We start from the raw sequence: 16,957 nt of genomic DNA on the forward strand, positions 1-16,957 counted from the left end.
AGATGCCTCTGCTATAATGGGGAAAATAACATTTTCTTCCTTTTCAGTCAGCTCTCACCAGATTCCTTCCAGTCAATCTGCCTCTCTAGGTCCCTCTGTACACACACACACACACACACACACACACACACACACACACACACACGCTCCTTCTACAGGGCACCTCTACTCGTTCTTTAGGACACAGTGTGATCAATGTATACTCAGACCCACAAGCATTCATTCAACAGCCTTGGAAACTGTTTCTCCCCAAGCCCCTCCAGCTAGGTCAGGTTCTCCCCCTAAGAGGTCCTCTATCCCTTGCTCTAACAGTCATTAGATACTTAATCAGATATTTGTTCTGGGGTATTCTCCCTGTTAGAATTAAAACTCCACAAACATAAGAACGGTGTATCTGTCTTGTTCGACTCTTGTATTTTCCAGCATTTATAAATAATAATTCAATAGCATGTGTTGAGCCAAGTTAGGAAAGCACGGATGTGTGAAGGCTTCCTGGGACAATTATAAAGATCAGATCAGATAGGGTGGAGACAAGAGCCAGACTCAGGAGATCAGGAACATTATTAGTTTCCCTTACCTCCTCCTCCTCATATCCCACCCCCGCCCCCATGACCAGCAAATGAAAATACTGAGTGACGCTAAATGTACAGACCAACATAAGTTCTTTTCTATGTGATATAGTAATGACTTCCAAAGAAATCAAAACACCCATCAACATCTAATTCTTGAAACTCCACTGGAAAACCTAACTGGGATACAGAACTGAAGTCTCATATAATCAGACCTCAATGCTTAAATAGAGTGAACACTATAATGAGTACATCTGTATTTGCATATCTGATATTTGACCTAGTGAATAATTCAGGCTTGATTAGAATGATACAATGGAAGAAACCAGAGCATACTGTTTGGAGGTAGGCATGGAAGTTTTACCATTCACTTTTCCCTCTGGGTCCTATTACTTAGTGTTAAGCCTACTGACAAAATCCCAAGGTCTTTATACAGAGGTAGAACAATTCACCCAGGACCATCTGTTCCACCAGATTTACTGCTGTGGTCTTATTCATGTGGGTTTTAATTTCCAGAAGGCAGTCTATTTCAGCAGCTGGATGGCACTACTCACAGAAACAGAGGAAGACAGAGAAAGCTGTTTCCATGAGTGATGCAGATTGAAAAATCTACCCCTTCTTTGTTCTTTTAGTGAACTATCTCTCAGGGACTCCTAAGATGTAAGAGTGATTAGAATCCTTCTATCCCAGTAGGTGCTGGTGGAAAACACAGACTACAGTGTAGTTTTTCTCAGGTTATTATAACTGGATCCCTTCCACAGACAAGCCTACATCCCTTCCATGCTCCACTGTTTACCTCAACCCGTGCTCTGCCCATGCCAAGCCATACCATAATAATTCCACATTCCAGAGAGATCGTGTCCATGAGGAAAAAAATAGTATGTGTTTGACTACATGATACACTGAGCAAAACCATGAACCTTACACTTTAGGAAGGGCACTTGCAATACCTTTTACCACTTTACTTTTTCAGCTTTGAGGTATAATTGACAAATTAGAAGACGTTTAAAGTGTACAGCCTGATACATGTACACATGGTAAAAGGGCTTGTCCATCTGGTTGAGTAACAAATCTATTACCTCATGTATTTATTATTTTTTTGGTGGAAAATATTTTCAGTTTTACTTCTTTAGCACATTTCACAGTATTAGTCATCATCATCACCATATTATATATTAGATAGAGATCTTATTCATCCTAAGCTGTAGCTGAAAGTTTCATTTCAACTAGCATCTTCCTATCTCCCCCACCCTCCAGCACCCACATTTCTATGACCTTGACTTTTTAGACTCTACGTACACATGATAGCATACAGTATTTGTCTTTTTCAGTCTGGCCTTGTTTCATTTAGCATAATGCCTTCAAGGTCCAGCCATGTTGCAGATGTGAACTTCCTTCTTTCTCGTGCCTGAATAATATTGCTGTATGCTTATCCTGATCTTTGAAAAATTTAAATGTCTCAAAGCATTCAGCAGCATTAGTTACTAACAAAAATTAAGGCTGATATTTTACAAATGATCAGTAATAGCTGGGGAACTTCTAGATGTAACAAAATGGAGAGCAATTAACCAAAAAAATAAATGGCTTCACTTTAATAAATTGCTCTGAAAATACCTTTGTAACTATCTTTAAAATCTTAAGACCTTTATCATTACAAACACTGAAGTCTCTCATATAAGTTTTTAAAGTTTATTTATTTTGAGAGAGATAGAAGTGAGACAGAGAAGTAAGAGACAGAGAGAGAGAGAGAGAGAGAGAGAGAGAGAGAAAGCCTGGACTAACAGTGAGAGCCCAACATGGGGCTCAAACCCACGAATCATGGGATCATGACCTTAGCTGAAATCAAGGGTCAGATGCTTAACCAAATGAGCCACCCAGGCATCCCCTTCTCATAGAATTAATTTCCTTTCTAAGAATTATTGGTCCACCAAGAGCTCCTACACCAAGAACAAAACAACTGAGGATATTCATAATTTGGACTTCTACCCATGAAATATGTTGGTTAAATTTTCCCCAACACATCAAAAGACATTAATGTAGACTTTACTAATTTGCACATATAATTCAAGATGAAGTCATTTATGATTTAGAAAACTTAAGGCAAAATAATTATAAGGACAAACTTCCAGAAAATGCTTTAATAGTAGAGAAGAATATGTGAAAAAATTATAACAATTTGCATGCTAATTACAAGTAATTCTTAAGTATCTATTACAGCTGTTGATTCCTTAAAGACTTGCAATAGGCCTGAAGTTACAGAATGCCTTTGAATGTAATGTAATAGAGATGATTTAATGCCTGTTGTGCTTTGCCATTGGCTCTTCTAAACTGAATGAAGGACTCAATTTGCAATTTGCAATGACAATAATAGAAGATGAGATTTGAGTACTTCCTATTGGCCAGACACTGGGCTAAGGATTTTCTAGAGAACATAAAGTTTAGTTTTACAACCACTTTCTGAAATAGCATTGTTATTGTCACCCATTTTACAGATTTGACAAGTGTGATCTCAAAAGTTTGCCTGATGTGGCATAACCCAACCTAAGTGACAGAAGTTTGAAAATTCCAGCCTGGGGTGCCTGGGTGGCTCAGTTGGTTAAGTGTCTGACTTCAGCTCAGGTCATGATCTCATGGTTTGTGGGTTTGAGCCCCACATCAGGCTCTGTGCTGACAGCTCACCAGAGCCTGAAGCCTGCTTCAGATTCTGTGTCTCCCTCTCTCTCTGACCCTCCCCTGCTCACGCTGTCTCTCAGAAATAAATAAAACATTAAAAAAATTTTTTTTTTTAAAATTCCTACCTGAATCATGTGGAGCTCACTTACCCACCGAATGGCATGGTTTACAGTAAAATGATTAGAAAATGTCTCATGCAACTTTAACAACAGTTCTATCGTCTTTTAGTGATCTGGATGTGAATAATATTAATATTTGATTTATTAGGCACCTTTTTAGTGTGAAAAGAGGTAAACAAATTGAAAGACTGAACAAATAGTTCAAGAATCACCTGTATCCCCACCACCTAGATTTGCCGTTCTTAACACCATCTTTATCTACCTTGAATTCGTCTAGTTTTCTATGTGTGTATAAATAGGCTCATAGATCATTTTCTATGAAACATTTCATAGTCACAGGTACCATAAAACTTGACCCCTAATCCTTTACCTGCAGCATACATATCCTAAAAATAAGAACATGCTCCTAAATAACGCTAATACCATTACCATTCATAAGAAAATGAACTTCAACTCTTCAATATCATCTAATATCTGTTTCATCTTCAAATATTACTTAGGTTCAAAAAATGTCTTTACTCCTGTTTATTTTTCTTTTCAAACCAGGATCCAGTAAAATTCTACACACCAATTATTTTGGTTGTTCTGTACCTCTAGTCTCTTGTTCTACAACACCCCCCCCCTCCACCTTCCCCCATGGCATTGACTTTTGGAAGAGACTGGACAACTGTCTTATTGGATGTCCCACATTCTGAATTTGTCTTAGTGATTTTATTTCTGCTCACCTACTGTTTGAAGAAACAACTAACAGAGGGGAGAGAAAAGCCAATAAAGAATTGTATTACAGGACATGTCTGTGAAGTTGGAAAACTTACAGAGCAACAGAATTGTATACACAGCAGCTTGAAATGTGATCTGAGAGGCCAAGGATTCCCCAAGACCCTGTTAAGGGGGTCTTCAAAGTCAGAGCAAATTACTAGTCTAAGTTGTAATTTGCCTTTTACACCTTATTCTTTCACATGTAGACAACAGAATCCCACAGACCCATAAGCAGTATGATGACATCATTCCTTTGATGGCATAGGATCTATGTTTCTGTGTTCTTGTGTTTCCTAGAATTTTTAAGGGAGTGTATAGGTTTGTGATTTGTGTACTATTATAGAAATTAACTCAGCATAATTTCAGTAAAACTGTGTTCTTACTAGACAGTTTTCACACATGTGCTATAATCTCATAACCTTATTATCATTCTTTTGAACAGATCATTCTTTTGAACTCCTGAATAACTGTGGTTATTCAGACCTGATACACATTTCCTGTGTCAAAGTGAAAACAGTAAGAAAGTATATTTGCATACCTTATGCTGCGATAATAGTTTTATATTTTTTTCAAAAACATTTCTTTTAGAATTTTATCTAAAGCTGTTATAGCTTTAGAATTTTGTAATTATTATTAAGAACTAAATAAAAGAAAGCTTATTACATTTTTCATTTTTAAGAATGGATCATTGACTTTGAAAGGGGACATCGGATGGCTCCTATATTCTCAAGCTATTGCTGCCAATTTCTAAGCCTAAAGCCACTGAAAAATATAAAAAAGGACACATCAAAGAATTTTCTGACTCATGGATGGGATAAATCTCGCCCAAGGAAATTTGGAGTCACTATAAATAAAAATATGACAAAATCAACTTTTCCCTAAGAATTATAATTTCCCTTATTGTCTTACACAAAGGAATGTTTTAAAAATAACCTTACCATGTCACTTATGATGTCATTTTGAGCCCAATCATTCAAAATTTAAAGAAAAGGAAATTGAACTTCTAAATGTAGACACGATGAAGATTGTAAAACCCCAAAATTGTTTGGTGCAGCTTTTGAAATTAGTAAGTGGCGCATCTCCTGGGATTAATCACCATATTGCAATGACCGGAAAAGACCCACAGCACAGTTGCGACAGACCAATAAAGACTTGCAGAGTCGACCTCGCTCCATGCCTGATGAAGTCATAGAGGAAATCACTGCACTGCCTCATTCCAATGATATAGCGTTTGGTTGAATTAAAGGAGAAGCTGCGAGCACAAAGATGAGTTAAGTTCTTCTTTAGAGAACTGCACTTTTGCCTTTCCAGTGGATTCATGTACAGACATGGCCAGGCTTGCTGTTTCGCTCGTATTTATCTGCTATCAGAACCAACTAATCATCAAAGAAGTTCATCGTTTATATGAACAGCTGGCAACAAACACAAGTGGTACTGAGCTATTCGGTCCGGACTAACTTTTCCCATCTATGGGTTATTTGAGAACAGCTATGCTGATATTTGCTCTGATCATGTGAAAGCAATGGAGACCTCCCAGCAGAGACTAAGGCGGTGACCACAAAATGCACTCACTGCCATTAGACTCTAAATCACCACTTACCTACAGTGAGAAAAGTTAAATGTCATTTTTAAAAAAAAATTTTTTTTTTTATGTTTTATTTATTTCTAGGAGAGAGAGAGAGACAGTGTGAGCAGGGGAGGGTCAGAGAGAGAGGGAGTGACAGACTGAAACAGGCTCCAGGCTCTGAGCTGGCAGTCAGCACAGAGCCCAACGCGGGGCTCGAACCCACGAACCGCGAGATCATGACCTAAGCGAAAGTCGGACGCTTAACCGACTAAGCCACCCAGGCGCCCCAGTTAAATGTCATTTTTACCTGAAAACATTTTTGATGAAACAATAAAAGTTATTCATTTTTTTATGTTTCATCTCTTGGATATGCATCTTTTGAGTATGGTGTCAGACAAAATGTCAAGTACGCAAGCCGCCTTTCTGGGTACACCAAAGCATGGTGGCGGTCTTGAGGAATATCACTTGTGTCATTCCTGGAGCTGCAAGCTGAAAAGTTCCACCTTATCCAAGGAACATCATTTTTACTTGGCAATGACCAACAAACTGTGGTTATTCAGGCTTCTGTGTCTGATAGGTAGACAGTTTTTCAAAAAAGAACAAAGTGAGCCTTTTAGTTCAAGGGGGAAAAAAAGCAGGCAGTATTTGTTGCCAATGATAAAAACTGAACTTTCAAATGAAAATTACAACTTCAGAACACTTTTAGTTGCCACTTTGGGCTTAACAGCTTTCCAATACTTGAAGACTTTTCAGAAGAGATCTTTGGTGATACGTGGATATTAACAAATAGAATTTTTTGGACTGGAAATTTTGCCTAGTACAGTGAAGCAATATTTTTCCAGGTGATCGATACATGATGTTACAAAATTATGCATGGGGAAAGATCTATTTGAAATATAAGATGGATCAATGGATTCTAACATAGCTACTGTTTGACATTCCATATTGCAATTAACCTTCAATAAACTAGTATTCGTTGGGTTGTGGTGTCATATCAAAGAATGTCCACAATGGTCTGAAAAGGTCATTAGCCTACTTTCACCGTTTCCTACCACCAATCTCTGTGACAGTGATCTTTTCATAAACTTCAACTGAAACAAGAGAAATTCAATAGCTTCAATACAGAAGCAAATATGACAATTTTTCTTCTAGTAAGCCAGACACTGACACATTTACAAAAGCGTAATCTCGAACTTCTATGTTCGCTAAGTTTTGTTTTTGGAAGATAACAGTCATCTTTATTAAAAACAGACTCTTTATATTAACATATAATGTTTATCTTTGGTGGTTTTTGGTAGTTTTAAATGCATTAGAAAATATCTTTAAATATTCTCATTTTTAACTCCTAATACAGGCAATATCGTTAGATATAGCCCACACAAGCTGCTGAACCACTGGCTTACAGTGAATAAAAGTGATGAAAAGAATGTAAACACAGAATATTATATTACAAGGAAAAGGTGGTAAAAATTATGTCTACTATAAGATAATTATGTCTTCAATCAATCCCCCTTTAATTATACATTAGAGAATCTTTGCAGGAAAATAGCAGAAAGTTAACAAACATTGTGTTAGGTGGAATGACAATCTTTAAATTTTTTTCCTTTCCTCTACTTTCTTGTATTTTCAAAATGTTGTTTTGTAACTGTATTTTTATTACACCTAATGTTATAAAATGCACAATTGTGGTTACAACTAAATAAAGTGTATCCTGATGGGTCCATTTCAAAGAGAAAAAATTCTTACTGTTGTTAAAATACTGATTTAATTACATGATTTATTTACTCGGGAAAACTTAACTGAGCACCTATTATGGGCCATAAATTGTTGTAGGTGTTTGAGATTCATCAACGAAAGCCAAGGCCCCTGCCTAATGATCAGAAATAGAAAATAAATAGGAAACATAATAAGTACACATGATACAATTATATATGTACACACACATATCATAAAGTACATGAGGTAAGGGCTATGGGCTATAGTATTGTCCGCTAGAAAAACTCCCACAGGAAAGCAGGGATTACAATGGGAGGGGATTTAAGGTCAAAGACTGAACAGGACAAAGATATCCTCATTGGAAATGTGAGATGGTCACAGGAATCTGAGAGGTGAGGGACACAGGGAACCGTAGGTTTGAGAGAGAGGAACAGGAAGGTCTGTAGCATTAGCTGATTGTAGGAGCAGCTGGGTGGCTCTGGGTGGCTCTGGGGGAAAATGGAAGAAAGCCTCAAGAGGAGAGGGAAAGAGGGCAGATCACAGAGGGGCGTGTGCCCCTCCCCCATCCACCCAAAGGATTTGGCTTTAATCTGGGTGAAATGTGCAGGCACTGTGGGGTGCTGAGCAGGTGTGACAAGATCTCACTGGCTAAAGAGACCCTGTCCCAGCTCTGTGGAGGGTCAATGGCAGAGGGTGTAGAATAGCTGGGGGTCTACTGCCTGGCAGAAAGTGGGCAGTGGAAAGGGTAGAAGGGGGGCAGGGCAGTGGAAAGCACCTGATCCTGAGACTAGAGGCAGTGTGGTTCCCTGGGAGACTGCAGGGGGTCAGAGGGAGGGAGGTGGGGACGACTTTGCAGTAAGCAATCTATCAGAAATATTTGAATATTTTTCATACTGAACAAACATGTTTAGATTTTTTAAACCTACTTAGCAACAAAGGGTTGGATTTGATCAGTTTTTGTCTTCATTTTTAAAATGTATTTTCTTTCTTTTTAATTTATTTATTTAAATTCAAGTTAGTTCACATACAGTATAGTACTGGCTTCAGGAGAACCCAGTGATGTATCTCTCACATATAACACCAAGAACTCATCCCAACAAGTGCCCTTCTTAATGCCTGTCTCCCCACCCAACACCCCTCTCCAGCAATCCTCAGACTGTTCTCTTAGTTAAGAGTCTCTTACGGTTTGTTTCCCTCTGTTTTTATCTTATTTTTCCTTCCCTTCCCCTATGTTCATCTGTTGTGTTTCTTAAATTCCACATAGGAGTGAAATCATAGGATATGTATCTTTCTAGGACTTATTTCGCTTAGCATACTACATTGTAGTTCCATCCATGTTGCTTCAAATGTCAAAATTTCATTCTTTTAGATCAATGTGTAATATTTCAGTGTGTGTGTGTACAACAGATCTTCCTTATCTAGTCATCAGTCAATGGATATTTGGGCTCCTTCTATAATTTGGCTATTGTTGATAGCACTGGTATTCATTTTTAAATATAACCCCATAATTAGATGTGGCCCCATATTTATAAGGCAAGGTAGCTGCAACAAACACAAATTGAAATAGTTCAACAATGTCCTCTACCTAGAGCAGAGTATGCCAGTACATTACTTATTTTGGGGTGCCATTTGGAGAATAGAAACTTTTTTATTCTGTCATAAGAAATAAGCTCTTCATCAAGTTTAGTGCCAAGAATATTGACAGGGAGTTTGCCTGGGTGGCTAGGTCAGTTAAGCGTCTGACTATTGATTATGGCTCAGGTCACAGTCTCACGGTTTCGGAAGTTCGAGCCCCTCATCGGTCTCTGAGACAACAGTGCAAAGTCCACATGGGATTCTTTCTTTCTCTCTCTGCCCCTCCCTCACTCTTTCTCTCAAAATGAATAAAATAAAATAGAAGAATATTGACAGGTATTGTTTCTTTCGGTGCCAGTGGCTTCCTGCAGCTCATACCAAGTGAATAAAAGCAGAAATCTGACTTTCCAAAGAAACCAATTTCTACTGATGAAGGATTAAGAGCCCTTCTTAACCTCACAGATATCTGAACTTTCCCCTTAGTGAGCTCATCAAAATGTTTCTTGCCCTCAATGCACTTTTCTCCCATGATTACATCATTTGGCACTGATCCTGGTTCAGTCTGCCATGCAATCATCTTCTAACTCATCTTCCTTACGCAGGTCTCTTGCCCCCAACTCAGTATCCTACACACATCACTGCTAATTTATTGTCTATCAGCAACATTTAGCTCTTATCACTCAGTGGCTCCAACCTTCAATGGCTACCTATTTTTGTACCAGATTCTAAGAATTAGAATTTTTATTCCTCTGTGTAAAAACACTTTAGATAAAGCAAACCATTACGGAGACATGAGGTAGAATTTTATCCGTCGTGTGATACAATGTAAACTCCTTATTCTGAACCACCGTATAGTGATTAAGTGTATGGAGTTCTGAATGAAAGAGAATCAAGTTGAATTAGGCTCTGCTCCTAATTACTACTATGCCTTTGGCAAGCAATATAACCTCTCTAAGCCTCGGTTTCCTTCCCTTACAAAATAGGAGCGGTGGATATAACCACCCAATGCATAGGGTTGTGGTGAAAATAAGCAAAAGAACAGATATAAAGCATTGAGAAGGTGACGAGCATATAGTAAACATTCAATAAACATTAGCAGCCACCAAATTAAATATACACTTTGTGTTGTAAATGTTTTCATTGTTTAAGACCTTCAATAATCAAAATAAATGTTATAATATGTCACATATAAGTCTCAGCATAGACTTAGGAGTGCTGGAAATTTTCATTTGTTCACTGTCTTTAATCAAATGATACTGGAATAGGAACCCTCCTTTTTCAGTGGGCTGTCTAATGATGTTCATTGTTTAGCTCTTCCTCAAGATCACCCCAAACCCAGGAGACATGTCATCGCCAGAGGCTGGCAAGTAAACTCTCTCATCCCTCTGCTATCAAGGTCACAAAGAATGCATGATGTCTAGCGGCTCTCTGCTTTTGTGCCCACAGGTAAGAAAGGGGGCCTTTGGTCAAGCTGGGAACTCAATGCTTCCGGGCATCCTTCCCAGGTCACTCCATGCAGAGAAATTCATTCTTGAGGAAACATTTCCACAGGTCCTTCTTTCTCCACTTGACTCTCCTCATTTTAATCTCATTAAATAAATTTAGGTTTCAAAAACAGAGAGGACCTTATCTTCTGGAACTTTTAGTATTGATCAAATATTCTGAGATGAAGAAATTCCCATGTTTATTGCAGCATTAATTTACAAAAGCCAAGATATAGAGACAACCTAAGGTGCCCATCAATAGAGGAAAGACGATGTGAAACACAACTACATAGACTTATCTATCCATACATAACGGATTATATAATATAATCACACATCTGTATATGATATACATAGAATATTATTCAGCCATGAGAAGGGAGGACACTTTGTCATCCATGCCAACAACACGGATGGACCTTGAGGACATTATGCAAGCAACATATATCAGAGAGTGACAAGCACTGTAAGATACACCTACTTATGGAATCTAAAAATGCCGAATTCATAAAAACAGAGTAAAATGGTGGTTACCGGGTAAAGTGGGTGGGGGGATAAGACAGCTGTTAAGGGTACAAACTGACAATGGTAAATAAAAATAATGATAGTAAGCAAGTCATGAAGATACAATGCACAGCGTAGTAAATTCTGGCGAGGATACCATATTATAATAAACTTTGCTAAGAATCTAGAACTTAATTATTCCAACCACTAAAAGAATAATGTGATGGAGGTGGTAATTATCTTCATAATGGCAATCAAATTACAGTATATAAATGTATCGAATTACCATGTTGCACACCTTACATTTACAATGTTATATGCCAAATATAGTCAATTTAGAAAGAAAAAAAAAAAGCCTGCCGATCTGTTTGGAAAAGAGGAAAGGGTAGAACAGGGAAACACATTTTCATAATTTATATTTGAACAAAGCATCCTCTAGATCCATGACTAATATATGCAGGGCACTGATTCCCTGTGAAACCCAGTACCAACCACCAGAGCCACCCAGCCCACCTCCCTTCCCCCACACTCACTCACTGACATGGCTGCCTCCTGGTCAACGCTCAGACACAGGGGAGGGCAAATGGCAGGGAGGGAACAAAGGACCAGAGGAGAGGCTTGTGCTGAGCTTGCAAATGAGCTCAGGGCCACGTGGGCAATAGAATTCCAGGATTCTGATTGTGGCATGTGGTCTAGAGGGGAGCTTCTAAAGTAAAGGGCTCAGGGGGCTCCTGGGTGGCTCAGTAGGTTAGCTTCTGACTCTTGGTTTCAGCTCAAGTCATGATCTCACGATTGGGGAGTTAGTTGGAGCCCTGCATCAGGCTTCTTGCTGACACTGTGGAGCCTGCTTGGGATTCTCTTTCTCTGCCCCTCTGCAGTGTGCTCTGTCTGTCTTTCTCTCAAAACATAAACTTAAAATAAAACTTTAAAAGTAAAAGGCTTAGAGATGGGTAGATCTAAGAATAATATTCTGTCCTTCTCCCTCATCACCCACTCATCAACCTTCAGGGAAGCTACAGCCCACACCACCTTGCCCTGCCGAAGCCTCTCCTGTGTGCCTTTGTCATGACTCTTCCAGTACCTTCTGCCACATCTCTTCATTCATTTGACATGTCTCCATTGAAATGGTTAGTGTAACTGATGGCAGAAATTGCAACAATGTTTTTCAACCATTAAAAAAAGAATATCCAGGGGCACCTGGGTGGCTCAGGGGGTTAAGAGTCCGACTTCGGCTCAGGTCATGATCTCACGGTTCATGGGTTCGAGCCCCACATTAGGCTCTGTGCTGACAGCTCAGAGCCTGGAGCCTGTTTCAGATTCTATACCGTCCCCTGCTCATGCTGTCTCTCTCTCTCTCAGAAATAAATAAAACATTAAAATATTAAAAAAAAAAAGAAAATCCATAAAACCATTATTCCTGCAATTTTCATTTAGACAAGAGTTATATTCCCATCAGTTCGGTATCTTTCCTACCACCCCCACGCTAGGTAGCATGGGTAAGAGAAGTAATTCACCTGAGCTCAGTGGGTCTCACTGTTTTCACCTCTAATGTACAAATGATTATTCTGGCCTGAGTAATCTCAAACAAAGGCCATGAAATACTATGAGAGAATGTGTTTAAAATTGTTTGAATTTCAAATTAAAGCACTAGATGGTTATCAGTGATCAAGTTATTTACAAACATAACAAAAATACTAAAAGTACAGTCTTAAAAAGCATCTTCTAAAGCTATGACATACCCAACTACATATCCAACTACCAACTCCCAAATTTGGTCTCAATGTTACTCAGTTCTGCAGAATCACTGCCTTTTCCAAAGCAAGTACCAATCTCTTAGACCAAATCTTTGGTCAATATGTCCTACAACAATAGTTTCCAAACCCAACAGTCACTAGAAACTCCGATTCAGGAAGTCACAGGGTGGCTTCCAAGAAAGCAACGGAATTTCAAAACTGTAACAAAAACATACATCACATATTTTTATCATTTTAATGGTTTTTAGGTATAGAGTTCAATGGCATTAAGTATATTCACACTGTTGTGCAATCATCACCACTATCCATCTCTAGAATTTTTTTTATCTTCCCAAACTGAAACTACACCAGTTAAACACTAACTCCTCATTCTCCCATCTCCCCAACCACTGAAAGCCAACCTTCTACTTTCTATGAATTTGGCCACTCTAGGGATCTCAAATAACAGCAATCATACAGTGTTTGTCTTTTTGTGACAGGCTTAATTCGCTTAACATAATGACTTCAAGATTCATCCATGTTATTCAGTGTAAGTTTTAACATCTATCCAGATGATTTCATTGCACAGCAGAGTTCACAGCTTGACCAGTTACTTTCAGGTGGTATGCGATAATGTAAAAAAAGAAATCACTAAGAATAAAAGAATAAAAAAATCACTAAGAGTCACAAACCTAGTGCAGCTTGTTTTCTGAAGTGCAGCCAATCTTTTCAACCTATGTTATATCATCTTATTTTATTTTAGGTTATTGTGTTATGCTATTTTGTTCAGCTATGTTATTTTGTTAGGCTAGGTTATTTTTTATTTTATTTTCATTTTATTGTGGCAAGAACCCTTAACATGAAATTTGCCCTCAACAGATTTTTAAGTGTGTGATACATTGTTGTTGACTGTAGAAATATCACATGGCCAAATTGGAGTGAAAGTATTCATTTTACGTGGTTGAAATTTTATGCCTGTTTGTTCGAACTCTCCATTTCCCCAGCCCTTGGCAAGCACCACTGCACTCTGTGATTGCATGTATTTGACCTGATTAAATGCAATCGCCACCACCCGTCTCCCCATGTTGGGCTCATTTCACTTAGCATAATGCCATCAAGGTTGATCTGTGTTGCCGCATATGGGTGGACTTCCTTTTTTTCTTTAGAACTGAAGAGTATTCCATCGTAGGTAGAAACCAGGGTCTCTTCATCCACTCCCCTGTCAGTGCAGATTGAGGTTGTGTCCACGTCTTGGCTGTTGGAAACAGTGCTGCAACATGAGAGTGCTATTATCTCTTTGAGACCCTGAATCTCTTAAACCTATACCCAAACATGGGATTTCTGGATCATAGGGTAGTTTTTTTTTTTTTTTTTTTTTTTTAACCTTTTTGAGGAACCTGCATACTGTTTTTTACAGCAGTCTCTGCCTTTTCTATTCCCTACAATAGAGGGTGAGTTTCCAGTATCTCCACACACTCACCAATACTTTTCTTCCCGTCTGGTAATAGTCGTCCTGACAGATGAGAACGGATATTTTATGGTGGTTTGGGTTTCTCAGTCTTTGAGTTCCTGCATGTTTGTGTCAACTTCTTTAAGACTCAGCTCAGACACTGCCTGTCCTGGAAAATGGTCCCTGACAACTTTCAGATCTCAGGACATGTCCTTCCTGCACAGCACCTGCACTCGTGTTGTAACTAAGCACTGAAATGCATGTACCCTCCCACTAACATAGAAATTCATTGAAACCTCTGCTGTGTCATAACTAATAGCAGGGAATTGAGAAACAGGGATAAAAGATGGTTTTGAATCCCAGCGTCTCCATTTCCCAGCTACGTAACTATAGGCCAGTTCTTTAAAGCCCATAAGCTTTAGGGGCACCTGGCTGGCTCAGTCAGTACAGCATGCAACTCTAATCTCGTGATTGTAAGTTCAAGTCCCACACTGGGCATAGAGATTACTTAAAAACAAAAATTTTTTTAAGTCAGTAAGCTTTAGTTTCCTTAACCAGAAAATGAAAACAAAAATACCTAGCTCATAGAGCAGTTATGAGTATTAGTATGTATGACACACTTAGCAAAGAAGCTGCATTGGGTAAACACTCAGTTTAAGGGACATACCAATTAGCTTGTGTAATAGTACACTTTACACAGAGTACATCCCGGAGTAGGTACTGAAACGCATGCAATTTGAAGGACTATATACAATGAAGCCAAAAGTAATGAAACAGTAGTGGTTTTGAGCCAGGGTTGTGCAGCTTGCACACTGACCAAAGGCACCTACGTGGGGGTAAGTGGAAGCAGCTCAGCCCACCCTGTTCCTGAACGCCACCCATTTCACCCTGGTAGGGGTGCATCGGCCCAGAGGATGGGGTACTTCTTATATTACCAATGGGTGCCTTATTCATGGCAACTCTGGTCTGTGCAAATGATCTTCTACTTGTAATTTTTCAGGAACCAGAGGAATACTTCCTTGAGGCTATTTACTCAGAAAAAATCAGAAAAGAAAATTATTTATTGATATACAGAACCTTCTCTAAAACCTTTCAGAGGAGCTTTTTAAAAAATCCTCCAAAGGGCTACTTTCAAAGTCAGAACTGAGTCTACTCTGCTGCTTCCATCACAGTGATCATGAGGAGGTGAGGAACTAATGACCGACTTTATTAAATTACTTCTGAAATGCTCAACAGCATCTAACGCTGTGGCTTATTCGGAAGATCACATTGTACCCCTTCTTTGCTCTGTACATCTGACAATGGTCTATGACTAAGCAAAAATATAACCTGATGCAAATTTATGTAATTTAACAATTTACATCTGATTGTTAAAACTAAAAAGTATATGCCATTTTCAATTGTTTCATGTTGTACTGATGATAATCCGCCTAAAAGGTTCTCCCCCATCTCAATCTTTTGAACCTTGGGAGATGTGATGCCTTGCCCCTTATAGACTACACCTTCCCCATGGCAATGTTTCTCCATGAGGTGCCACTGGAATCTGAGGAGGATGCATCTGCACTGTGTAGTGATGTGAAGAGCATTTAGCATCTCTGGTTTCTACCTGTGAAAAGCTGGTAGTATTCCTGGTCACGTGAGGGGCAAAGCCCCTCTAGGGGTGATACCGCCTAAGATTTAGAATCATCACTCCATAATTTCATAATTCTCCCAGTTGACCAAGTGAGTTTGCACGTTGTTTTGCCTAATCTCAAAATCCTGGTAACTTGCTTTAATGTCCCTCTCCCAGGTGCTGGACACCTAGGACCCAGTAACTCAAACACTGAAGAGCCATCTCTCTGGAGTGCTTCCAGAACCCAGCTGCTGGCACAGAGACAGACAAATGGAAGGTAGGACTCTTCACCTTTGGCGTGGCGATTTCCACCAAAGCCATACTATTCAAAACAATATTTCTAAAATAATACATTAATAGACAGGGCACACCACAAGAAGGATCCCATGGACAAATATGGAAATTCTGAGCTTCATGAATTTAAAAATCTTCTCTACTTATCAGAGTATTTATTTTTTTTAAAAATTTATAAAGCTAACTGGAGAGGGAAAAGAGATAGTTCCCAAACTTATTCAACAAGGTAACCTCTTAATTCAAGTTACCTATTAATTTATTGAGCAAGTGGATTCCATGATACATAGTTTGAATTGTTGGCTTATATTAAGGTGATGGAATTCACAAGTTCCTCTGCTTCACATACAATAGACTTGAGCAAGGTCTCTTAGTGAGTTGTTCCCTATTTTTATAATGAAACTCTGCCATCATTTTATCTGAAAACCTTACATTGATTGATAATCTCCCTAATCTCGCCCTAGTTCTTTTCCCCCACACACTGTACACTTTGCACAGACACATCCAGAAAGGCAGAGGGTCTAGATGTGCTTCTAAGGTACTCTGTGTCAACCTCTGTCACAGCGATCTTATGTTGTGCTAGTCAGTTTATGTATCTGTCCCACTCAACAATCAGCAAACCACAGCCCACTGGCTCACCACCCATTGTTGTAGATCAAATTTAAATGGAAGACAGTCACGCTCACTGACTTAAGGATGGTCTCTGGCTACTTTCAGGATACGATGACAGAGTAGCTGCAACAGAGTCTTTATGGCCAGCAAGCCTAGAACATTTACTGCATGATCCTTTAAGAGAAAACTTTCCAACCCCTGCCCTAGCGTCTATTAGCATCTTGAGGTTAAGGACAGTGTCCAACTCCTTCAGCTTAATGCCTGGCAAATGGCAGATGCTCAAAGTTTGATAA

General features: G+C 38.9%; 1 protein-coding gene across 2 annotated transcripts in view; it reads right to left on the bottom strand.

The window, feature by feature from the left end:
* PRKG1 (protein kinase cGMP-dependent 1) overlaps nucleotides 1-16,957 on the bottom strand; it is a 1,246,601-nt gene that overhangs the window by 348,452 nt on the left and 881,192 nt on the right. The gene's annotated exons all lie outside the window — the stretch shown is intronic.

This window comes from Hyaena hyaena, unplaced genomic scaffold (genome assembly GCF_003009895.1).
Source record: "Hyaena hyaena isolate Hyena2069 unplaced genomic scaffold, ASM300989v1 scaffold_141, whole genome shotgun sequence".
Taxonomy (NCBI): Eukaryota; Metazoa; Chordata; class Mammalia; order Carnivora; family Hyaenidae; genus Hyaena; species Hyaena hyaena.